Source organism: Paroedura picta, chromosome 14 (assembly GCF_049243985.1).
Source record: "Paroedura picta isolate Pp20150507F chromosome 14, Ppicta_v3.0, whole genome shotgun sequence".
Lineage (NCBI taxonomy): Eukaryota > Metazoa > Chordata > Lepidosauria > Squamata > Gekkonidae > Paroedura > Paroedura picta.
In genome coordinates this window covers 2161599-2186981 of record NC_135382.1, presented here as the reverse complement: position 1 = coordinate 2186981, position 25383 = coordinate 2161599, and positions in this window count along the sequence as shown.

The following is a 25383-nucleotide window of genomic DNA, read 5'->3' as shown; positions in this document are numbered from 1 at the left end:
TGCGGAGGGAGCGGGAAGAGGGAGCCGCGGCCCAGTGCCAGGGCCTTTGCGACTCGGCATTGGGCCGCGGCCCAGTGGTTGGGGACCACTGGGGTAGAGAACCGCTCCCTGTGGGATGCCACAAGGGAGCTGATAGGGACGCAATAGCTTGTCCCCCACTGCCACCCTCTGTGTCTGGTTCTGGAGAAAGGAGCACAGCCACTGTAGGGCTGTCCCTTGAATCTCACCCCCTACCAGGCGGCAGGCTAACAGCTCATGGCTGAACACATCATACACGGCCAACAGGGTAGCCGAACCACACCTATCCAGTTGGTGCTGGAAATAATCTAACAAGGTAACCAGCACCGTCTCCACCCCATAGCCAGGGTGGAAGCCCCGAAGTTTCCTCCAAGAATGCTAGGAACTAGTCTGTGGCAGGCCTTTCAACCACCTAGCGCAGAAACACGAGACTGAGCAGTAATTGGCTGGGTCCTGTGGATCTAACAATGGCCTTTTCAGCAAGGGACAGACCACCACCCACTTCAGCACCTCTGGGAACTTCCTGGTAGACAGGAAGAGGTTGACAATATCACTCAGGGGGACTCTTATCCACTAGTCACTTGTCTTGAGCAGCCAGGATGGACAGGGATTGAGAGGGCAAGTGGGGACTTATCCACTTAGGTTTACAAGAGCAGCCTGAAGCCATCAAATGTATCCCCCTGAGATGGTCAAGGGACCCCAGTTCCCTTTTTGTCTCAGTCATGGCAGGGAGGTCACGGTGGAGCGACAAGATTTAATCCATGAAAAAGTTCATTAATGCCTCACAGTAATTCCAATTGACTAGAATTTTGGCACCTTTCCTTGAGGGAGGTAAGCAACCAAACAATTGTGCTGGGTGAGAGTTCACAGATGCAATGGAGGCAGCATAAAGCTCTCATTTAGCTGCCTTCACATCCATCAAATACACCTTCATAAGCATGCAATAGAGCCTCTTGTGGTACAGAGTGGTAAGGCAATGACATGCAGTCTGAAGCTCTGCCCATGAGGCTGGGAGTTCGATCCCAGCAGCCGGCTCAAGGTTGACTCAGCCTTCCATCCTTCCGAGGTCGGTAAAATGAGTACCCAGCTTGCTCGCTGGGGGGTAAACGGTAATGACTGGGGAAGGCACTGGCAAACCACCCCAAATTGAGTCCGCCATGAAAACGCTGGAGTGCGTCACCCCAGGGGTCAGACATGACTTGGTGCTTGCACAGGGGAGACCTTTACCTTTAAGCATGCAATAAGATGTTCTTGCTGCCTCGTCACAAGACTTCCTTCACTCCTGCATTCTTCCCTCTTTCTCTCTGTGAGAAGACGGCATCTAGTAACAGTCTTATTACTGGTGGCCATCAAGTGGGGCTGTCAGTCCTCTACCAGTGCTGCCACTGAGTCGCCAGGAGGCACTGGGTCCCACAGAGCACTCAGGGCCCAATTTGGATCCATAAGTCTCCATGGCTGGGCTAAAATATGCCTGCCACCCAAGCAGAAGGGAGTGGAACCTTAAGCTGGGCCTTCAGGGCACGGTGGCCTGACAACCTTGGGACAACCTTGGTCATCATCATCTCCACCTCTACATGTCCAGATCTCACGTTTCACATTGTTTAATTTTATTTGACACTTTCTTCAAGAAACTCAGGGCGGTTCAGATTGTTTCCACTCATCCGTGTCATCCCTGCAACAAGCCCGTGGCCCAGGCTAAGAGACCATTACTGGCCTGAAGACAAAGTGTTTCATGGCTACCCAGGAGGGACCGGACCCCAGCCGCCCTATTCTAACCGCAACACCACATGTGACTTGGCACCCCAGCCATGTGCCTCTCCACAGGTGCAAGAGAAGATGCAAGGCTGCTGTTCTGCGATAATCTTTTCTCATAAGTGAGTTCTGGGTTGGCTGGGACTGTGACATACTCCACAGTAATGGGATGGGGAGAAACACAATGTCAGCATCTTAACAGGAAGGAATCATCAGTGCTGGTGTCCTCCCACAGCTCATCGTGCCCGGCATGCATCATAAAGAGAAGGAAAACACTGCTGTTGTTTTTCAGTATTCATCACAACACTAAGGTGTGCGCATAATAAACATTACAGACGAAACATAGCACTTTCTGATGATTAACTAAGGGAATAATGCTGACCACACTGGCAGTTAAGACCTTTTCAATTTAGGATAATCTTTCTCTCCTGAGACAGAGGTGCAAGTTAGCCTAATTCCTGAGGATGTCAATGGAAGGAGTTCTGTCACTCCTTCACAATGACAATTTATTGCCTGCAGCACTTGTGAGGCCTGGCACCATAGTTCCCGGCAGGACCATGTTTGCTCAAACAAAATCAGATGTGTGCAGAATTCGACATGCGTTGATTACAGAGGCTTCAGCCCTCAATTTTGCTCTCCCCTTGCCTCTCTGCTCCGATCCCAGCGCTGCCGTTTGTACCCACACCAGGGTTAGTTATGCACAACAGGACAATTCACAAAAAGTCTGCAAAAAAGATGTTTGCTTTTTTGATTCTGCATGTGGCAATGGAAATCCCATCAGAGTATTTTTGATTCTACATGGCACTTGGCCTTCATTGCATTTTCTGCATTGTTTCCTCTCAGTATTGTAAGCTTGCTTTGCTATGATTTTTTCTCGTAAGCCAGTTCCAGGGACACTTTTTATGGGATGCATAAACATTACTGTGTTTTCTGTCTCTCGCCTGAGCTGTCTTACATCAATGACTGAAAAGAAAGCCCATGAACTACGATTCCCACGAGGCTCTGCCAGCAGCATGTGTCAGTTTCACCCAGTGGCCAACCAGTGAAGAGCCAGTCAACCTAAAGAGTCAGTGAACCATAAAGGCCAAGGCCTTCCCTTGAGGTTCCCTCCTGCCACTAGTAATTGCCAAAGGGAACATACCCACATATGCTGAGAGGTTGAAGGAGATGGTGGTTCATCCGTTACTCAAAAAGTCATCCATTGATTCTCGTGACCCAGCCAGTTACCGTCCAGTCTCGCATTTAGTGTTTCTGTGTAAGGTGATTGAAAGGGCTACAGAGAATCATCTTCTATCATCCTTGGAAGATCCTTTGGCTCTTGCCCCTTTCCAGCCTGGCTTCCAACCTGGTCGTGGGGTGGAGACAGTGTTGGTTGCCTGATCTCCAGTGGCAGTTGGACCAAGGTGGGTCAGCTCTTCTCATGGTGCATCTGTTGGCAGCATTTGACATTGTCCACCGTGAGTTGTTGGTGCACAGTGTCACCAGGATCGGAATTCAAGGGACAACCCTTCAGTGGCTGATGTTCTTTCTCCAGGACAGACACAACATGCTGACAACACCCAGCTCTATCTCTTGATGGGCAGCTGCCCTGACGCACACACACACTCTGGAGAGATTTGCCAGTTGTTTGGAAGCAGTGACAGTTTGGCTCAAGAAAAGATGGATGAAACTCAACCCTTTCAAGATAGACGTTCTATGGCTTGGTAGGGAAGGGACATTGCCTGAAGCGTGTTTACAAACCCTGGATGGAGTGAAATTAGAGACCTCAAACTCAGCAAGGAATTTGGGGGTGATACTGGATACCTCCTTGACAATGGATATCCAGGTCACCAAGGTAGCCCAGTTGGTGTTTTTCCACCTGCACCAAGTACAGCTACTAATGCGCTTTCTGTCTCGAGAACTCGTTGCCACAGTGATCCATGCGATGGTCATCTCCAGACTGGATTTCTGTAATTGACTCTATATGTGCCTTCCCTTGTCCTTGACCCAGAAATTCCAGCTGGTGCAAAATGCAGCTGCTAGGATTCTCATCAGAACACCTTGGAGACCCCATGCCCAGTCAGTGCTAAGGCAGATACACTGGCTGCCAGTTGAATACCGGATCAAGGTTTTGTTTTTGACCTTTAAAACTACACACAGTCTGGGCCCAATGTCTTTGACCTCCTATGCTCTCCAGAGGGCCTAGCGCTCTGTGGGTATAAACAGTGTTAGGCCACTTTCCAACTTCCTGCCTTTGGAAAATTCCATCACGCACTCACCATGCCACATCATGCCCCCATCTTGAGCTCAAAACAATCCCCTTTTCCCCAAAAACCTTTATAAACAATGGCTTCACAAAGCCAGCTCGTGTCTTCTGATCTGGTGTCATTTGGAACACCCTGCGCGCTGGTTGTGTTGCTGCTTTCTCTGCCTCCCCACTCCTCAAGGCCAGTAATTATACTGAAACCTCTTTTCCCACTCTATTATTTCCTATCTTCCTGGTTGCTAGTGTGCAAGGTATATTTTTGCCTATTTTGTTATTTTCCTTCTAATAAAGATTGTTACTATTTTTACTATAACTATTTGTGTCTGCTTTGAGTTCTTAAGGATGTAATCATAGAATCATAGAATCATAGAATCATAGAATCATAGAGTTGGAAGGGGCCATACAGGCCATCTAGTCCAACCCCCTGCTCAACGCAGGATTAGCCCTAAGCATCCTAAAGCATCCAAGAAAAGTGTGTATCCAACCTTTGCTTGAAGACTTCCAGTGAGGGGGCGCTCACCACCTCCTTAGGCAGCCTATTCCACTGCTGAACGACTCTGACTGAGAAAAACTTTTTCCTGATATCTAGCCTATATCGTTGTACTTGAAGTTTAAACCCATTACTGCGTGTCCTTTCCTCTGCAGCCAGCAGAAACAGCATCCTGCCCTCCTCCAAGTGACAACCTTTCAAATACTTAAAGAGGGCTATCATGTCCCCTCTCAACCTCCTTTTCTCCAGGCTGAACATTCCCAAGTCCCTCAACCTATCTTCATAGGGCTTGGTCCCTTGGCCCCAGATCATCTTCGTCGCTCTCCTCTGTACCCTTTCAATTTTATCGATGTCCTTCTTGAAGTGAGGCCTCCAGAACTGCACACAGTACTCCAGGTGTGGTCTGACCAGTGCCGTATACAATGGGACTATGACATCTTGTGATTTTGATGTGATGCCTCTGTTGATACAGCCCAAAATGGCATTTGCCTTTTTTACCGCTGCATCACACTGCCTGCTCATGTTTAGTTTACAATCCACAAGTACCCCAAGGTCTCGTTCACACACAGTGCTACCTAGAAGCGTATCCCCCATCCAGTAGGCATGCTTTTCATTTTTCTGACCCAGATGCAGAACTTTACACTTATCTTTATTAAATTGCATCTTGTTCTCATTTGCCCATTTTTCCATTGTGTTCAGATCTCGTTGAACTCTGTCTCTATCTTCCGGAGTATTTGCCAGTCCTCCCAATTTGGTGTCATCTGCAAACTTGATGAGTAGTCCCTCCACCCCCTCATCTAGATCATTAATAAATATGTTAAAAAGTACCGGGCCGAGCACCGAACCCTGAGGTACCCCGCTACTCACCTCTCTCCAGTCTGATGAAACACCATTGACAACACCATTGACAACAACTCTAATCACCTCGTAAACATTGGCAAACAATCAATTCGCTACATTACAACTTCTTGCTAAACAAATTCCCCCCAAATGAATATACACGTGTTACAAGACACGTGTGTAAGTGCGTTTCTGGTGACAAAAGGTTGGAGGTCCCTGGTCCTCATAATGTTAACCTGGCCCCTGCCTAGTGGAATGAGCTCGCGGGGGCCCTGATGGAACTTTTTCAGTTCCACGAGGCCTGCAATATGGAGTTCTTCTGCCAGATGTTTGGTTGAAGCCAGGATGTGATGCCCGGTGCCTTTTGGCATTTCAGTGCCCCTAATGCCTGCCTTGTCTTACATCTTCCTGGGCAAATATGGCAACAGTTACCAGGTTGTTAAGGGGCATTTTGGGGGCTCAGGGTAGGGTCGTGGGGGAGGGTGATAGGCAGATTTTAAGGTTATGTTTTGTTGTTTTTATTGTATTCTACATAAGCTGTCATGAGCTAGCCAGTCTAGAAGTGGAAGCACAGAAATTTAACCAATAAATAAATAAAAGAGATGCTCACTTCAGTGCTCTGAAGTGGGCTTTGAGGTTAGGAAAGCACAGCTGCAGAGTCCTCCTTCCCTTGCCACAGACCTGACTGGCTGCTGTATGCTAACTAAAAATGCTTCTCCAGTTTGGCCCTTAGTGCGCGGTTGGGGTGAGGTGTGAACCAGGGACCGCCTGGCTCACAGCTCAGTACCTAAACCACTTTACTGTGCTTGCTGTCCCATGCAAGTTATGAATCAACACCCTGCCTCAGGCAGCCTTGAAGCCTTAATCTGTTGTTTCACTTCTGCCATCCCAGGAAGGCGGGCATTCAGGGAAGGGCAGCACTGCTGTGATTCTTGACAAGTGACTTACCTGCGTAAAGGAAAAATACTGTGACAGGAATCACCGGTGAATGTGAGCTAAAATTAATATTGCAGCATCAAATGTCTGCTTGGCTGACTTTATAATTGCTTTGCAGGGTAAGCATCTGATTGTGGTTGTCACAGAGTCAGATTTGCTTAACTTCCAGCCTCACTCTGTCCGCAGTTCATAGCCCTCCCTTGGAATGAACCCGGGCTTGGCATGATGCAGGAGAGGGGAGAAGCATCCTGAGGGGATGCATGGCTCTGTTGCACTGCAAACTGCAGCCGAGGAAAGCTCCATTTTTCATGCATCGGCATTACAGAAAAGTGCTGGAGGCACGAAGCTCCCTTCTATAAGTGAGCCAGGCCATTGGCCCACACAAGGTCAGAGTGGCCTGACGTCTCCGGGTCTCAGTAGGAGATCTTTCACATTATCTATGACCTTTTTTTTAAAACTGGAGATACCAGGGATTATATTTGAGGGCTTTTTAGTCCTGCTAGATTTCCCGCTATGGTGGAGGCCTTCCACTGCCAGCCCCGGTTGCTGTTTTTATATCATTGGTCTATCATCATAGAATCCTACCGTGGGAAGGGCCATCCAGGCCATCTAGTCCCACCCCCTGCTCAGTGCAGGGTCAGCCTCCAGCATCCAGGAGAAGGATCCATCCAGCCGCTGCTTGAAGATGGCCAGTGAGAGGGAGCTCCCCACCTCCTGAGGCAGCCCATTCCCCTGCTGAACTAGACTCATAGAATCCTAGAGTAGGAAGGGGCCATGAAGGCCATCTAGTCCCACCCCCTGCTCAGTGCAGGATCAGCCTCAAGCACCCAGGAGAAGGATCCATCCAGCCGCTGCTTGAAGACCCCCAGTGAGGGGGAGCTCCCCACCTCCTTAGGCAGCCCATCCCACTGTTGAACTAGATTCATAGAATCCTAGAGTGGGAAGGGGCCATGAAGGCCATCTAGTCTCACTAGGCAGCCAAATCCACAGCTGAACTACTCTGTGAACCCCCCCCCCCTGATATGTAGCCAATATCATTTTACACATAATTTAAACCAATGACTACAGGTCCTGTCCTCTGCTGCCCAAAGAACTGCTCTCTGCCCTCCTCCAAATCCTTCAGGAGAGCCATCCTGTCCCCTCTCAAGTGCCTCTTCTCCAGGCTGAACATGCCCACATTATAGACTCCGTGGCTAGAGCTGGCAAGCCCTTTAGGGGGGGGAGGGTGTTCCCTCAGGCCAGCTTCTTCCACTTATCATCCTCTGAGTGGCCGTCAGAGAAAAAATGTAAACGACAGGGTTGCATGTAGCACTGCAGCAGTTTGGGTAAAAATCTGTAAATGTCATAGAGTAGCTCTGGGGATGTTTGGGTCACGTGTTGTCATGGGTCTGCCTGCCAACACCTCCTTGCATGAGGAGACAAATGGATTCCTCGGATGCTGTAGGAAGACCCAGCAGACAAGGTGGAGGCCCCTTAAGGTGCAGCTGGTCAGCGTGCCACACCCTCAGTGCTGCAGGCCATGCTCCACATCTGAAGCAGCGGCCCTGCAGCTTCCAGCCTCACCTGGGCTCCCAGAGCCCTTGGGGTGCCAACCAAGTAGGGACTGGAGGGAAGTGCAGGAGCAGCGCCATCGTGTCGTGCCCGGCCGAGCCTCCTGCGGGTGCTGCACAGGCTGTAGCCAACCCAGGTGCACTGCCAGCGCCAAACACACTCCCGGCACCACCTGGAGACCCCACCAGTGAGGATCATATCAGGACCAGCCCGATCCTCCAGATGACAAGCAGTCTGGCCCCAGCCAGGCACCAACCCAGCCTGACATGCCAGCATCCTCAAGACCTAGAAAAAAGCCCTATCCAGCCCAGAGGACTGCCGGAGTGCAAACCTGACTGTGATCAGAAGATCAACTCAGCTGTCCTGGTGTGGTCCAGCTACAGCTCCTTCCTCCGATGAGAATTAGGCCCTCTGGCTGAAGGCTACTTTACCCAGCCTTGGTGCACTTTAGGAGTCTCTTGAGGCAAGGTGCCTATCTGCCTCCTGTATGATCGATGTTTTGGTTCACTGTGGTCAAGCTCTGCTCAGTTGATTCCTGGTTCCCGATCTCAGCTTGGCATGACTTTGTTGCTGTCTCCTGATCTCGGCTTGTTCCTTGACTCCGTTCCTGACTCTTGACTCCAGTCCGGCTTTTAACTGTGCTCCCCGGCCACTCTGCCACGGTATGGTTTCGGCACTCTCCCTGGCAAAATGAGCCCAGCTCAGCTTTGACTCCACACCTTTCCTTCTTGGTGAACTGTCCCCCTCAGACCTAGACTGCTTGGACTAGACTTGGACGCTGAGCTTGACTTGTAATTTTGTCTCCGCTTCTTGGCCTGGGTTGTCATTAATTGGCAACCGGTTTGCGGCCTGGCAGGGCCACACTCATAGTTTGCAGTTGGCAGACCAGCACCCATAAACTTCTGCCAGTGAACTGGAGTCACTGCAGGATCAGGGCTGACAGCCCTATAGGCTGCCTAGGCATCAATGAGTTCCACCTGTCCTTGGATGACTGAGCAGATGGATGAGTTGCACCTGGCCCTCAATGAATCCTGCTAAAAAATACCAGAAACAGCCAACTGGGCCCTTCTGGGGCATGACCCGGCTCATGCTATTTGGATTCATCCTTCTGATTTGACACTTGAGCTTTGAGATATCTGTGCTTTGACTCCAGCTCTAGAGTTTCTCGCAATTTCTATCAAGTTTTTAACCTAAAGTTAGGTACCAGTGCAGCTGGTCTTGCAGCCTGCCCCTGTGCTGCATTTGCCGCCATCTCCCCACCCACCGCAGCCTTAGCCAGGACACCCCTGACTCTGCTTCCCTGTGTCCACTTCCAATTGCCCCCAAACATCTCTTCCCCAAAGCAGAGAGCCAAACTTGCCTTTCCTCCATGTCAGTGGAGCTGGAGGTCTTCAGAAGAACTGGGCCTTTCCAAGAAGAGCTGCTTTCATCAGAGGCCTGTGCTTGGCTTCCAGCCCCTCAGCAGTTGGTGACCGGTTGCTGTTCAGCAGCCGTCCCCGGCATTCCTCAAGCGCTCGCCGGCTGCTCACCTGTGCTGCAGGGGAAGGGAGAGCTTTTGGGCTGGCCGCCCCGGGCCGTTGCTGTCCCCCCCCCCCCATCTAGCACCAGCATTTTTTTTATTCCAATTCTGGCAGCCCCAGATTTCCCAGTCCCAAGTTTTGTACCTGATCATCAGTCTGGTAAGAGCCAACTGGCTCTGTGCACTGTGCTCGATCACAGCCCAAAAGGTGAGAAGTGATATTTACTCTTTCTGCCTATTTTTAAATCCTTCTCTTGCCCCCAAGGAATGAATTCTCAGAGCAACAGTAGGATGAAGACGGGGAAGGTTTTGTGAGGGGTCACTATGGCAACCCTGGAATAAAGAAAACCAAACTCTCCCTTCTCTATTGGCACATTCAAAATGTCAAGCAGTGACGGCTGGGTTTTAAGATTCTTTTTTTTAAAAAAAATTCTGATGCACTTTTCCATGTTTCAGAAAAAGTAACATAACTTTTTTTGGTATTTAACAGCAACGTATAAGTAACTAATAAATGTAAACTGTGTAGGCCAGGAGCACTGGGATACAGGCTATTACTTATACATATCTTGTTGGTACCAGAACATAAATACTGCAATAAAGTCTCCATTTGTAATTTGTGCAGAACGTTTCTGAGCATATGAAATATGAATCATATTTTGTAATGGCCCTTTGTGTGGAGGTCTGCTGGGAAAACATTGTTCTCTATGAGACAAAGTAAATTGCAAAGGTTACTGAAGGGACTTCACTCTTGTACAAAGAAATAGATTTAATCTGACATCGCGGCTTTAACGATCTCTTGTGCTCTTTTTTATTGAACACAAAATTTGGTACAGCCCTCAAAGTTTTGTAGACTGCCAAGTGCAGATTACTGATAAGGGACCGGAGGGAATCAAACAACATTTACTTAATCCAAAGCACTTTGGGGATGTTTATCCCAAAAGCACCTTTCATGAGGACCATGAAGGCCATGTGCTGTACACACATATGTACATACTGAGTGTATATGGCCAAAGAGGCTCCTAAAACATGTTTTTTCGACCTCTCTATCTTTTTAAATTTTATAGTATCCCACCTGTTGAAGAATTCTAACAAGTTCACAAGCTTGTACAATACTCTATGTCAAGTTGATTGGCCATCAAAACAATTCCTTCTTAACTTTGGTTAAGAAGCAGCATTTAAAGAAAATCAAATCCTATCATACCTCTGCAGCGGTAGTCCATAAAACCTACTTTCTTTAAATGAAACCATTCTCTGGGCCAGATGAATTGCATCCAAAGGTACTAAATAAACTGGCAGATGTAATTTCTCAAACTCACCCCATCCACCAACTCTTGCCTGTTGGTCAGTATTAAGTCCAGTATGGCTGTGGGTTCATCTACCGTTTGATAAATGAAATTGTCAGCCAGGCAGGTCAGAAAGTTCCATGACTGAGGACACTTCGCAGGCTGCTCACAAAGTGCAGCATCCACATCCTCTCGTTGGTCAGGCGGTCGGTAGCAGACACCAACCACCACACTGTTTGTTTTCCCATGACTTATTTTCACCCAGAGGCTTTCCACTGGAAATATACTCTCCTTCACTAGAATTCCTTGATAGGTAAGCCCTTTCCTCACATACAGTGCCACTCCTCCACCTCTTCAATTTATTCTGTTTTTTCTGAACGATTCATATCCATCCACTATTACATTTCAGTCATGAGAATCATTCCACTAAGTTTCCGTGGTGCCTACAAGATCATACCTTTCCATCAGCATGAGAAGTTCCAGTTCTTCCTTCTTATTGCCCATGCTTCGGGCATTAGTAGAAAGGCATCTAAATCCTTTTACTTTTGGTTCCCTATGAGCTGGCCTTCCTGGTTGGGCTGCCCCCGATCGGTCTCCTTCCTTACACTCCCTATGCTGAACGTCTCCTTCCCCCTGTGGCTTCAGTTTAAAGCTCTCCTGATGAATCTCCCCAGGTTCCTGCCAAACACATTCTTCCCCAGTTTCGATAAGTGCAGTCCATCAGGTGCTAGTAGGCCTTCCTAAGAAAGCCTATCCCATGGTCCCAGAAACCAAATCCTCCTGCCGGCACCAACTACGCAGCCACTGATTCACCTCCATTATCTTCCTCTCCCGACGCATTTCTCTTCCCTTGACAAGGCTAAACGGAAGAGAATACCACTTGTGCCCCCACAAGAAAGGTTAGGGGAGCTTGGTCTGGTTAGCCTGGAAAGGAGATGACTGAGAGGGGATCTGATAACCATCTTCAAGTATTTAAAAGGGTGCCATATGGAGGATGGAGCAGAGTTGTTCTCTCTTGCCCCAGAAGGACAGACCAGAATGAATGAGATGAAATTAATTCAAAAGAAATTCCATCTAAATATCCAGAAGAAGTTCCTGACAGAGTGGTTTCTCAGTGGAACAGGCTTCCTCGGGAGGTGGTGGGTTCTCCATCTTTGGAAATTTTTAAACAGAGGCTGGAGAGCCATCTGACGGAGAGGCTGATTCTGTGAAGGTTCAAGGGGGTAGCAGGTGACAGTGGATGAGCGAGAGGGTTGTGAGTGTCCTGCATAGTGCAGGGGGTTTGACTAGATGACCCATGAGGTCTCTTCCAACTCTATGATTCTAAGATTTTAGAACAAATCTGGGTAGGAGGGTAGTTTAGTCAGCTAGGGTCATTAGTCAGTCTAGCTAGGAGCTGCTCTACCGAGATGAGGTCTATGGAAGAGAGAGGGGATGCTGAGCCAGGGATCCAGCCCGGGACTAGGATTCCAGTGATTCTAGGCCAAGGCAACCAAAGTGGTGGGAGGAGATTCAATATTAGGGGGGCAGCAGCATACGTAGGTCCACAAAGGCCTTGGCCGTGGAATTTCCATGGCTGTTGGCCTGGTCGATATGGACGCTGCCCTTCAAATCTCCGTCCCATCCCCAGGTTTGTGGGGGAGAGGGCTAGGGTGGAACCGGTGTTGATCTTATGCAATGCCAGGTCAATTAATAATGTCCTCTACCTTGCAGGAATATTTTGCAAGGCATGAGGCGGACCTGGCTTGTGTGACCGAAAGCTGGGTGCACAAAGGCGAGACAGTCGCCTTGAAAGAACTCACGCCAGCCGGCTTTTCGGTCCTACATCAACCCCGGCTGCATGGGAGGGGAGGGGGGGTGGCAATCTTGGTCAGAGAGTCCTTCTCCTTCAGGGCCCTCTCTGCGCCTTCGATCCCGGGGATTGAGTGTGTCGGCCTAGAGTGGGAATCGGTCGAAAACGTGGCGATCTGGTTGGTGTACCGAGCACCCACTGCCCCGCTGGACTCCCTGCCAGACCTACTGGAGGCGGTGGCTGCCTGGACGTTGCAGTACCCAAGACTTCTGGTCCTGGGGGACTTCAACGTCCATGCGGATGCGCCGCCTTCAGGACATGGCCTGGACCTGGTGTCTGCCATGGAGAAACTGGGGTTCTCGCAATTTGTTGCCAGTCCCACCCATCAGGCCGGTCACACCCTCGATTTGATCTTTGGCGCAGGAGTAGTGGTAGATCTGGTGGCAAATAACATCGTTCCATGGTCAGACTACCATGCCCTGAAGGTTCGACTTAAAATGCCACCCCCTCCCCGTTTGGTTGCTGGACATATTTTGGTCCGCCCGCGGAGACTTATGGAATCCCAGAGATTCCTGAACGCCCTGAGGGACCCGATGCCCTCCGGCAACTCGTTGTCAGCCTTGGTGGAGGACTGGCAGTCCCGCCTGACGGCTACTATCGACAAGATTGCTCCTAGGTGCTATCTCCGCCTTCGCCTCAAACAGGCTCCGTGGTTTTCCCAGGAGCTCCGGGAGAGGAAGAAGGAAGTGAGACGGCTTGAGCGAGTGTGGAGGAAGACTCGCGACAAAGTGACAAGGACAACTCATTGCACGCTTAGGAAGGCATATGAGAACATGGTGAACGTGGCAAAACGAGACTTCTACGCCGCGGAAATTGCGTCCGCAAGCTCTCGCCCAGCACAACTGTTTAGAGCGATTAGGTCACTTACCGCCCTCGAAGAAGGGCGCCCAAAATTAAGAGAATTAGATCTGAGCTGTGTGGCATTTTCAAGCTATTTTGCGGATAAGGTTCTATCACTCCGCCATGACCTTCCTGCCACTATTGACACAGTTAGTGAACTGGAAGCTCCGTGGCCACTGAGGGGGTCAGTGTTTGATGGCTTTAGGTGGCTCTCTTTAACCGAAGTGGACAAGTTACTAGGATCAGTGAGGGCTACCACGTGCCCCTTGGAGCCCTGTCCGTCTTGGTTGCTTAAACAGGGTGACCAACGGATAGGAGGCCCCCTGAGGGAGATTGTCAACCTCTCTTTGACATCTGGAGAGTTCCTCGACGGGCTTAAGGAAGTCGTGGTTCGCCCTCTGCTGAAAAAATAATTGCTGGAGGGGCGGGACCCCGCCAGCTACCACCCTGTCTCGCACCTTGCGTTTCTAGGGAAGGTAGTAGAGTGGGCCGCAGCAGACCAGCTCCTAGTTTTCTTGGAGGAAACTTCGGCCCTCAACCCATACCAGTCTGGTTTCTGTCCTGGCCATGGGGTGGAGACCGCGCTGGTCACTCTGACGCATGATATCCAACACCAGCTGGATCGAGGCGGGTCCGCCATTCTCGTGTTATTAGATCTGTCAGCCACATTTGATGTGGTCGACCATGAGCTATTGGTTCACCACCTTGCCGGGACCGGAATTAGGGGGACTGCGCTGCAATGGCTGGCCTCCTTCCTCCGGAACCGGACGCAGAGGGTGGCAGTGGGGGATGAACTATCGGATCCCTGCGAGCTCCCCTGTGGGGTTCCGCAGGGAGCGGTACTCTCCCCCACGTTGTTCAACATCTACATGCGCCCTCTGGCCCAGTTGGTTTGGGGTTATGGGCTAGGGTGCCACCAATATGTGGATAACACCCAGCTCTATCTCCTAATGGGTGGCAGGCCAGACTCCCCCCACCAGATACATTCGCCAGTTGTTTGGAAGCAGTGGCTGGATGGCTCAGGCAGAGTCGCCTGAAACTCAATCCCTCCAAGACGGAGGTCCTGTGGCTGGGCAGAAGAGGGCAGGATCAGGAAGCGCGCCTCCCATGCCTGAATGGTGTACAATTAACATCTACATCAGTGGTCAGGAACTTGGGAGTGACTTTTGATGCCTCCCTGTCTATGGAGGCTCAAGTCACGAAAGTAGCCCAGACGGCTTTTTTTCATCTTTGCCAGGCCCGGCTACTAGCGCCCTACCTGTCCTCGGAACACCTAGCCACTGTGATCCATGCAACAGTCACTTCCAGTCTAGACTACTGGAACTCGCGCTACGCAGACCTACCCTTGACTTTGATCTGGAAGTTACAGCTGGTACAAAATGCGGCAGCTAGGGTCCTCACTAGGACACCTTGGAGAGCCCATATTCAGCCGGTACAGCCAATCTTCATTGGTTACCAGTCTGTTTCCGGGTCAAGTTTAAGGTGTTGGTATTAACCTTTAAGGCCATATGCAGCTTGGGTCCTACTTACCTGCTGGACTGTTTGGTTGCTTATGCCCCCCGCAGGGCTCTCTGCTCTGTGGGTATGAATCTACTGACTGTCCTGGGCCCCCGGGATGTTCGCCTGGCCTCGACCAGGGCCAGGGCCTTCTCGGTCCTGGCCCCAACCTGATGGAATGAGCTCCCGGAGGAGCTAAGGGCCCTGTCGGAACTACCATCTTTCCGCAGGGCCTGTAAGACGGAGCTCTTCCGCCAGGCATATGGTTGAGGCCAGGGCAGAGCGCTAATCCATCGGCCAGTCTTTCTCTCCTCTCTCTCTTACAGAATTAACGTCCGACCTCTCTCTGAACAAGCGGGGAAAATGGGGAAAGTTATAGAATAGAATGCCATCTTTTTATTGTAATAATGGGGTATTTATGGGATTTTATGTTATTTTACTTTGATTTTATATTTTATTGTGAACCGCCGTGAGACCTTTTGGCGAACGGCGGTATATAAACCCAATAATAAATGAATGAATGAATGAATGAATGAATGAATGAATGAATGAATGAATGAATGAATGAATGAATGAATGAATGAATGAATGAATACTAAGAGTCAGGTTGGCTTTCTCAAGAACAAGTTGTATGCTTTTCAATATTTACATCAACGATATAGTGCAAAGACTATCGGGCCCAGAATTTGTACCCCCTTCTGTTGGTCAGCAAAAGGTTTCTATTCTGCTTTATGCAGATGGCATGGTCCTGGTTTCTCTTACAAGAGTTGGTCTGAAAAAGCTACTTAACAACTTGGGTACCTATTGTAAGGAAGAGTCCCTTTCCATCAACTACACAAAAACAAAAGTTATGGTTTTTAGGAAAAGACCTAAAAAATTTATCTGGAGTATAAACAATATTCCTATAGAACATTGTAGCACATTTAAATATCTTGGAATCACTTACAGTGAGACCCTAAACTGGAATGCCCACCTTGCAACTATAAAGGCCTCTGGTCTAAAAATCACTGGAGCCATTCTGAGATTTTATTACACCAGGGGAGGGTTTCTAGTTGACCCAGCTCTAAAGCTCCTTGCAGCCAAGGTCATTCCTCACCTATTCTATGGCATTGACATCTGGGGCTGGAAAGAACAAATAATCAATAGCTTGGAGCCCATTCAGAACTTTTTCTTCAGACGTCTCCTGGCTCTTCCAAAAGGGTCTCCCGCAGCCCTGATGAGGGCAGAGCTTGGTTTCCCCTCACTCAAAGCCCGTGCCCACTTAGCTATTCTGAAATCTTGGAAGAAAGACACCACAACCGAATCAGATTCTTTAAGCCATCAAAGTTTTCAGCTCTTAATGAGCAAAGACAACACTGTCTCAATTTGTGCCATAGTACTGTTCCAATTTGGGTACGATGTTCAGGAACTGATGAGAAATTATTGGAGTATGCAAGACCTGTTGTGTGCATGATTCAAAAGCATATAAAATTTATCTTGCAGGGGGTCTTGGAGGAGGTGTGGTTCTAGTCTAGCAGTAATTAGATTGGAATTTCCTGGTATTTTCAAATAATCTGCTCCTGTTTGCTGATTGGCTCAGCTGGAGACTCCATTGAGCAGGCTGCCCCCTGCTTGCCTCCAGAACAGGCTGAATGAATGTTAGACTGTTAGACAGTGAATTAGGAGTCTGTCTATGCTCTTTCCTTACCCAGTTGTTTCTCTTCTAAATAAAACTATTTTATTCTTTTGAGCAGCTTGGTGCTTGATCTTCTTGCATACTTAAACCCTGCCAATAGAAATTGCCACTCACATCGGACTGTTGTATCTGCCACAGGGTGTGGACTCCGAACCCCAACCTCACCACCCCGCAAGGCATATGAATGGGTGCCGCTGGGTGCTCTGACCAGCACCATTTCCCACCTGACATCACCGGCATCTACACTGACTGAGACACGGATAAGTGGCTAGATGGGCATTGGAGGAAAAGAAGGTGTCTCTGTAGAATGACAAATCAAGGACAAACAAGACCATGACTTTTTAGTGTCCTTAGCAAAAATGCTCTTACAGCAAATCTGGCCAGCCATAGCAAAATGTTCCAGCTAAGGCATTTTTGGTAAATCTTGTAATGAGAATTCAATTGTTTGTGATTCCGTGTTTCCAATTTAAAGTTCCCAGTCCGGGGGGGGGGGGGGAATGCATTTCTGGCAGTTTATGTTATCCCCCAGTAGTGGTACCATTGAAGGATGGGGTGACTTTCAGAGGGGCTGCAATGTCAGCCTTAATGCCTTGCTCCCTTTTCCATTAGCACCGGTTTGGAGTTCAGACGTCTGTCATCGCTTTCTTCAACACCGCACTTGAACTTAAAAACTTGTTTATTCCCCCCCTTCTCAAGACTCCCTTAGAGTGTAAGTTAATCTGAAGCAGGAAACTCCTGCTATCTCTACACTGTGAGATTATTCTGAGTGGTTAGGTCAGGACTGCAGTTCAAGTACAAGAAGGGCCAGGCAGAATGATAATTGTATATATCCGGAGTGATAAGTAGAGAATGAATCTGTGTATCCTGAATCAGGCCTGTCTGGCAAACACACACACGTGGATGGATAACATTACACTTAAATGCCTAATGACAAGGGCCAGGATTAATGTGTCCCCACCTTTTCAGTCTGATACATTGGCTTGATGGATATTCTGTTAATAGATCAAAAGAAGAATTGTACCAGAACAGGAAGTTACAGCAGAGGTTAATACATCTTGTAGAGAAACGGAAGATCCCAATCTCTTAACAACCTGCTCACTTACATCAGTCTTCTCCACAGGGGACAAGGGGGGGAAACCATTTCTTGGCATGAAGGCTGCTAGAAAGGGACATTCCTAAATGTCGGGAGGTGGCTTTCATGCCAGGGGTGAATCATGCAACCTCAGGGGAAACGAGTCGTGGCCTTTGTTAGTCAGGTGTTCATTTGTCACCCAATGTCCTCTCATGTAGGTTGCCTTAAAATGTATTATTTATTTGTTTATTGTATTTATATACCGCCCTCCCCGGAGGCTCAGGGCAGTTTACATGGAACATAAGAACAATACATGAAACAGTCTATAACATATGAATAACCATACAATAATATTAATACCTAATTTGTTGTTGTTAGGTGCGAAGTCATGTCCGACCCATCGCAACCCCATGGACAATGATCCTCCAGGCCTTCCTGTCCTCTACCATTCCCCAGAGTCCATTTAAGTTTGCACCTACTGCTTCAGTGACTCCATCCAGCCACCTCATTCTCTGTCGTCCCCTTCTTCTTTTGCCCTCGATCGCTCCCAGCATTAGGCTCTTCTCCAGGGAGTCCTTCCTTTTCATGAGGTGGCCAAAGTATTTGAGTTTCATCTTCAGGATCTGGCCTTCTAAGGAGCAGTCAGGGCTGATCTCCTCTAGGACTGACCGGTTTGTTCGCCTTGAAGTCCAAGGGACTCGCAAGAGTCTTCTCCAGCACCAGAGTTCAAAAGCCTCAATTCTTTGACGCTCGGCCTTCCTTATGGTCCAACTTTCACAGCCATACATTGCAACTGGGAAGACCATAACCTTGACTAGACACACTTTTGTTGGCAGGGTGATGTCTCTGCTTTTTAGGATGCTGTCTAGATTTGCCATAGCTTTCCTCCCCAGGAGCAAGCGTCTATTAATTTCTTTGCTGCAGTCCCCATCTGCAGTGATCTTGGAGCCCAGGAAAATAAAATCTGTCACTACCTCCATTTCTTCCCCATCTATTTGCCAGGAATTGAGAGGGCCGGATGCCATGATGTTTGTTTTCTTGATGTTGAGTTTCAAGCCAACTTTTGCACTCTCCTCCTTCACCCGCATTAACAGGCTCTTTAGTTCCTCTTCACTTTCTGCCATTAGAGTGGTATCATCTGCATATCTGAGGTTGTTGATATTTCTCCCTGCAATCTTGATCCCAATTTGTGGCATCTAACCCCACCTTTCTCATGATGTGCTCCGCGTACAAGTTAAATAGGGAAGGCGACAGTATACAGCCTTGCCGAACTCCTTTCTCAATTTTGAAACAATCAGTGATTCCATGCCCGGTTCTCACTGTTGCTTCTTGACCTGCATATAAGTTTCTCAAGAGACAGTTAAGATGCTCTGGTATTCCCATCTCTTTAAGAACTTGCCACAATTTGTTGTACTCCACACAATTTCGGCCACGCATGCGCCATGCACGGCCGCAGCCGCGCCTGCGCCATGCGCAGGTGCGGGCACGCATGCGCAGCATGCGCAGGCGGGCAGTTGCCCTGCCGGTCCCCAGCCTCAAAAAGGTTGGGGACCACTGATTTAGTTCATACCTAAGTGGCCTAGTGCTTTTCCCTACTTTCTTCAATTTAAGCCTAAATTTTTCAAGAAGAAGCTGATGATCTGGACCACAATTAGCTCCTGGCCTTGTTTTTCCTAACTGTATAGAACTTCTCTATCTTTGGCTGCAGAGCACATAGTCAATCTGATTTCTGTGTTGACCGTCATTCTGTCATTTTGGGGATTGTATCCCAATACTGCTTTTCCTATTCTTTTATTGATTATGAAGGCTACTCCATTTCTTCTGCGAGATTCTTGTCCACAGTAGTATAACTGATGGTCATCTGAATTAAATTCACCCATTCCTGTCCATTTGAGTTCACTGATTCCTAAAATGTCGATGTTCAGTCTTGTCATCTCTTGTTTGATCACGTCCAGCTTGCCTTGATTCATGGATCTGACGTTCCAGGTTCCTATGGAATAAAATTCTTTACAGCATCGGACTGTCTTTTCGCCACCAGTTACTTCCACAACTGAGCGTCCTTTCGGCTTTGGCCCAGTCGCTTCATTCATTCTGGCGCTACTCGTACTAGCCGTCTGCTCATCCCCAGTAGCCTATTGGACACCTTCCGACCTGAGGGGCTCATCTCAACCACAATCAGCTCCTGGTCTTGTTTTTACTGACTGTATAGAACTTCTCCATCTTTGACTGCAGAGCACATAGTCTGGTGATGTCCATGTGTAGAGTCGTCTCTTGGGTTGTTGGAAAAGATTTTTTGCTATGACCATTGTATTCTCTTGACAAAATTCTACCAGCCTGTGCCCTGCTTCATTTTGTACTCCAAGGCCAAACTTGCCTGTTATCCCGGTTATCTTTTGGCTTCCTACTTTAGCATTCCAGTCCCCCATGATGATAAGCACATAATAACTAATAGTTGTAACCATATAACAATATATAAACAATTTAAACAATGAATAGTGCAACGGTGCAAACAGGTCCAGGGAATTCTGAGAGGGATGGGGGGAGCAGGGGCCCTTCATTCGCTGTTGGTTGTGCCTGGTCTCAACCAAATGCCTGGCGGAGGAACTCCCTTTTGCAGGCCCTGCAGAACTGTTTAAGCTCCATCAGAGCCCTGATCTCCTCCAGGAGCTCATTCCACCAGGTGGGGGCCAGAACAGAGAATGCTCTGGCCCTGGTTGAGACCAGGCGGTCTTCTTTAGGGCCAGGGACCAGTAGCCAGTTGGTGGCAGCGGAGCGTAAAGCTCTTTTGGGGGCATAGGCGGGGAGGCAGTCCCTCAGGTGCACTAGGCCATGACCGCATATGGCCTTGAAGGTAATTACCAGAACCTTTAACCTGATCCGGAATTCAACTGGCAACCATTGCAATTGACGTTGTGTTGCTGTGAGGTTCCTGGCCGCTGCGTTTTGGACCAGCTGTAGTTTCCGGGTCAAGGATAAGGGTAGGCCTGCTTAGAGCGAGTCACAGAAGTCCAGCCTGGAGGTGATGCTTCCATAGCTCTGCAGACCTGCCTTTGCTTGCCAAACCTCTTTGCAAATACTTTAGGGCTCATTCTGGCAAAAGCAATCATTACTTTAATCTCATCTGCACAGACAACAATTAACAAACTTTTCTTAAAAAAAGGGGACAAATGCTGCTGCCTTTCACCAGCAGGGAAGCCAATGGTCAGAGCTGGAAGTAGGCGAGCACTCACGCGCTCTCGGATGGGGAAGGCAGCTGCATTCTAGTGCAGAGCAAGAGCAAAGGTCCCGAACAAGAGACAGAGGAAGGGGAGTTGGTTCTTGTATGCTGCATTTCTCTACCCAAAGCGGCATCCAATCGCCTTTCCTCTCCTCTCCCCACAACAGACACCCTGTGAGGGGGGTGAGGCCGAGAGAGTTTTCTCAGTGCCCAAGGTCACCCAGCTGGAGGGGGAGTGGGGAATCAAACCCAGCTCACCAGATTAGAAGTCAACGCTCTTAACAGCTGCACCAGGCTGGAGAGAAAGGCACAGGAAGTCCAGGCTGCTTCCAGAAAGGGGCATAAAGACATGGCCTCCTGCAACAAGCAGCATGAGATGGGGAAGGAATGTTCATCACCACAACTGTGCCCCGGCCTCTCCTTTCTCCTGGCGCACCTGCACACACCCGCAGACCTGACAGCAACCACAGGAGGGCACCCTGGAGCCCAGTTTCACTTCCCCTTTCAAGCATGACTCAGCAGGGGAAGTGAGGGGGGGTGGATGGCCCATAGCAGCCCCCCCCCACCTACTGGAGTTTGGAAGTGGAGCTTAGCTTTGCTTGCCCTGCTGTGGCCAGGAGCAAGTGGACGGTCCTGATGAGCTTCCAAGAGATGACGAGAATGGGCTCCCTCGGACCCCCAGGTCAGTTTTAAAGGGCACAGAAACACCAAGAGACACCAGAACTGCCCCATCTTCCTGGTCACCAGTCCAGATCCACCTCCGCACAGAACCGCTGTCCTCTCCAGACTGAACTTGGCAGGCCTGGCGGGGGGGGGGGGAGCACCCAGCCCTACCCTTGCCTCGGAGAGAGCGGCTTCCCTGCAGTGAGGGAAAGTCCTGTGCAGCCTCTTGTGTGGACTGGAGCCATCACTCCCTGGCTGGCAATGCTGCTGCTCATGATTTCTGACATAGGCACAGTCCCACACATTTGGGAAACCCAAAACCATTCCAGCCAGGGTGCGTGTTTTAATTTTCCTCCTCTCTGTTGACTCAGGGTGGATTACAACAGAAATAAAATACAAAAATAGGAGTTTCAATTAACTTAAATTGAGTTTTAAAATTTCAAGTTGCCAGTTTCAGGCTTAAAACACCTGGGAAATACCTGGAAAACTTCCCTGACCCCCATCAAGAAGGGCAAATGTTGGGGCTTGTTATGGGGAGAAGACAGGACACTTTGCCCGCCCACACCCTTGTTTTCAGCCACTTTTTGGCTCTGCAGATCATAGCTGTGAGAGCAGGGAGACCGATCTGGGAGGCTGCCTGGGACTTGCGGACCTTTTTGGAAGACTCTCTCTTGGTGTCCAGAATTCAGAATACCGGGGTTCTGAGTTGTGCTGTGGGCAGCTTAGCCCAGGTCCCTGTGGACATTGGGGAACAAGCCCCATGGACAGGAGTGAAAACCCTTTTTCTTGCCCCCCCCCTTCCTGGACACTGGAAGATGCCAAACCTGCCCACAAGAGAGGCCCTGGCACGTGGCACAAAGTTAATCAGCTGGTGGGATGTGCTCTTCCTTGGTAGGATGAGAGCCACTTTCCTATACACTTTTTTGCCTCCCAGAGTCTTCAGGAAGCCTGGTGAGGTTAAGAGAAGCTCTGATATCAGAGAGTTGAATGGCGGGAGAGGCCCTGGGCGGTGCATTCTGGAAGTCAGCAAGGCGAAGTCCCACCAGACCCCCCAGGAGGGCCGCCGTCAGATCATCGGGACACCTGGTTGTCATAGATCTGCAACAGCGAGTTCCAAGTAGTCAAGCAGGAATGAAGGACTCTGGACATGGGGGGAAGCACAACAGGACTTCTTTCCGGGGGGGGGGGGGGTTGCAGGAGAGAAGGAATGACCCTCCGCCTAGAGAAGATCTGCAGAAGAACCTGGTCTACACAAGGGCCACACAAGAAGGCCATCTGGTGGTCATTGGCAGTTATGACAGCAGACTCTGTCAATACCACCTATCATCACCATCTGGTGGCGATTGAGAAGAAGAAGAAGAAGAAGAAGAAGAAGAAGAAGAAGAAGAAGAAGAAGAAGAGTTGGTTCTTATATGCCGCTTTTCCCTACCCAAAGGAGGCTCAAAGCGGCTTACAGTCGCCTTCCCATTCCTCTCCCCACAACAGACACCCTGTGGGGTGGTTGAGGCTGAGAGAGCCCTGATATCACTGCTCGGTCAGAACAGCTTTATTAGTGCCGTGGCGAGCCCAAGGTCACTCAACTGGCTGTATGTGGGGGAGTGCAGAATTGAACCCGGCATGCCAGATTAGAAGTCCTCACTCCTAACCACTACACCAAACTGGCTCTGAGGCTGCATGATCTGCAATTCAATCACAGGGAACATCTATAGCACTGCTTTACACTGACTTCCCATTCCATCTGGAGCTAATTGGTGGATGATGGTGGGCATAGGTTAGCAGGGAAAATGGGAGCCTCTAGGGTTAGTAGGATCTGGGGAAAATCCTTGTTGCCTGGTGGGTTACTGTTGTGTTATCTAGACTGATGGGATTGCATTGGGGGTGGGGGGGGAGGGGCGTTAATTAGCACATTACTATCCTGGGAGGATTAAATATTTAGCTCCAAATGGGGAGTATGCTGGGAGAGGAGGGGGTTAATGGAGGGAACCTGAGGATTCTGGACCAAGGGAGATATTGTGGTGGGATGGGGTTTGACAACAGAAGGACAGGGAGATACAGAGGTCCTGGCAAGCAACACACCTCTCGGGTTAGGGGGTTGGGCCCAGCCACATGGCGATCCATTCCTCTTAGTAGGGAGTCTCCAATTACCAGTACTCTCTTTTTTTTCTCTCTCAACACCATTTCCTTCTATTCCCGTGGCCTCTTCACTCTTAGACTTTGTTTTGGGACCTCTTCCCTCGTTGACCCTTGCACTTCCTCTGCAAGGGCCTGAAATCTATTCTGGAGCTCCAAAGGCCTCAAGAACCATCGCGCTCTACGCTGTTGAGTCTTTTTCCTAACTGTCTGCAGAGGCTCACAGAGGCTCACAGGCTCATCTCTGTCACAGACGGTCCAGAGTTATGGGCTGGGTTGTCAACAATATGCAGATGATACCCAGCTCTACCTCCTAATGGACAGTCGGCTGAACTCCCCCCTGGATACATTTGCCAGATGTTTGGAAACCGTAGCTGGATGGTTAGAGCAGAGCTACCTGAAACTCAAACCCTCCAAGACAGAGGTCCTGTGGCTGGGCAGGAAGATGGAAGATCAGGAAGTGCACCTGTACACAGTGGCTGGGGTGCAACTTAACATCTCATACTTGGCCAGAAATTTGGTGGTAATCTTTGACACCTCTTTATCTATAGAGGTTCAGGTCACAGGAGTAGCACGCATGGTGTTTTTCCACTTTTGCCAGGCGAGGCTACCTGTCCTCAGATTGCTTCGCTACAGTGATCCAAACAAACGGTTACCTCCAGACTGGACTTCTGTAACTTGTTCTACACGGGCCTACCCTTGTCCCTGACGTGAAAATTGCAACTGTTGCAAAACGTGGCTACTAGGGTCAGGTTGGCAGTTGAGCTTTCTCACCAGGACCATTCCTACTGAACCACAGGACCTTCGTCTTTGAAGGATTGAGTTTCAGATGGCTCTGCTTGAACCATCCCATTACTGCTTCCAGACATCTGGCTAATGAGTCTAGGGGTGAATCAGAGTGGCCATCCATCAGAAGGAAGAGGTGGGTGTCATCGGGATATTGATGACATCCCAGTCCGAACCTCCGAGCCATCTGGGCAAGGGGGCACATAAAGTTATTAAAAAGGGTTGGAAAGAGAACTGCTCCTTGTGGGACCCCGCATGGGAATTGACAACAATGTGATTGGTTCTTTCCAGTTGCAACCCCAAAGAAAAGAGATTAGCCATTGAAGGGCTTTCCATCAGATCCTGGCATCTCTGAGGTAGCGAGCTAGTTGCTCATGGTTGACTGTGAAATCAAGTAACACAAGTAGTGCTGAACCACCTCCGTCCAGCTAGCGATTGAGGTAATCTCTTAGGGCAACCAGTGCTTGTTTCAGCCCAATGGTCAGGCCAGAAGCCCAACTGGGCTGGGTCCATGATGAAAGCTTGATCCAGGAATCCTGTCAATTGGTCCATGGCAACCTGTCCACCACCTTCTCCAGAAATGCTAGGTGCTAGACATGGTTGTAGTTGGGGGGCTCCCATAGATCAAGAAATGGTTTCTTCTGCAACGGCCAAACCACTGACTCTATCAGCCCCTCCAGGAATTCTCCTGTTGAAAGGGAGAGGTTGATAATCTCTCGGAGAGGGGCCCCTGGCAATCCTTTTGATTAGGCACAAGGGACATAGATCAAGCAGGCGTGTGGTTGGCCTCATTGAAGACAGTATCCTGTCCACTTTGGTCAGCAAAAGACATCTGAAACCATCTAGTGTTTCCTTCAAAGTTGGGCAAGGGGCCTCTAGTTCATTTTTTGTATCTAAAATTGGTGGAAGGTCATGGCGGAGTTTAGAGACTTTGCAAAATAGCTCGCAAATGCCTCACAGCTGATTTCCAATTTGTTGATATATTGGTGACCTTCTTTGAGGGTGGTGAGTGACCAA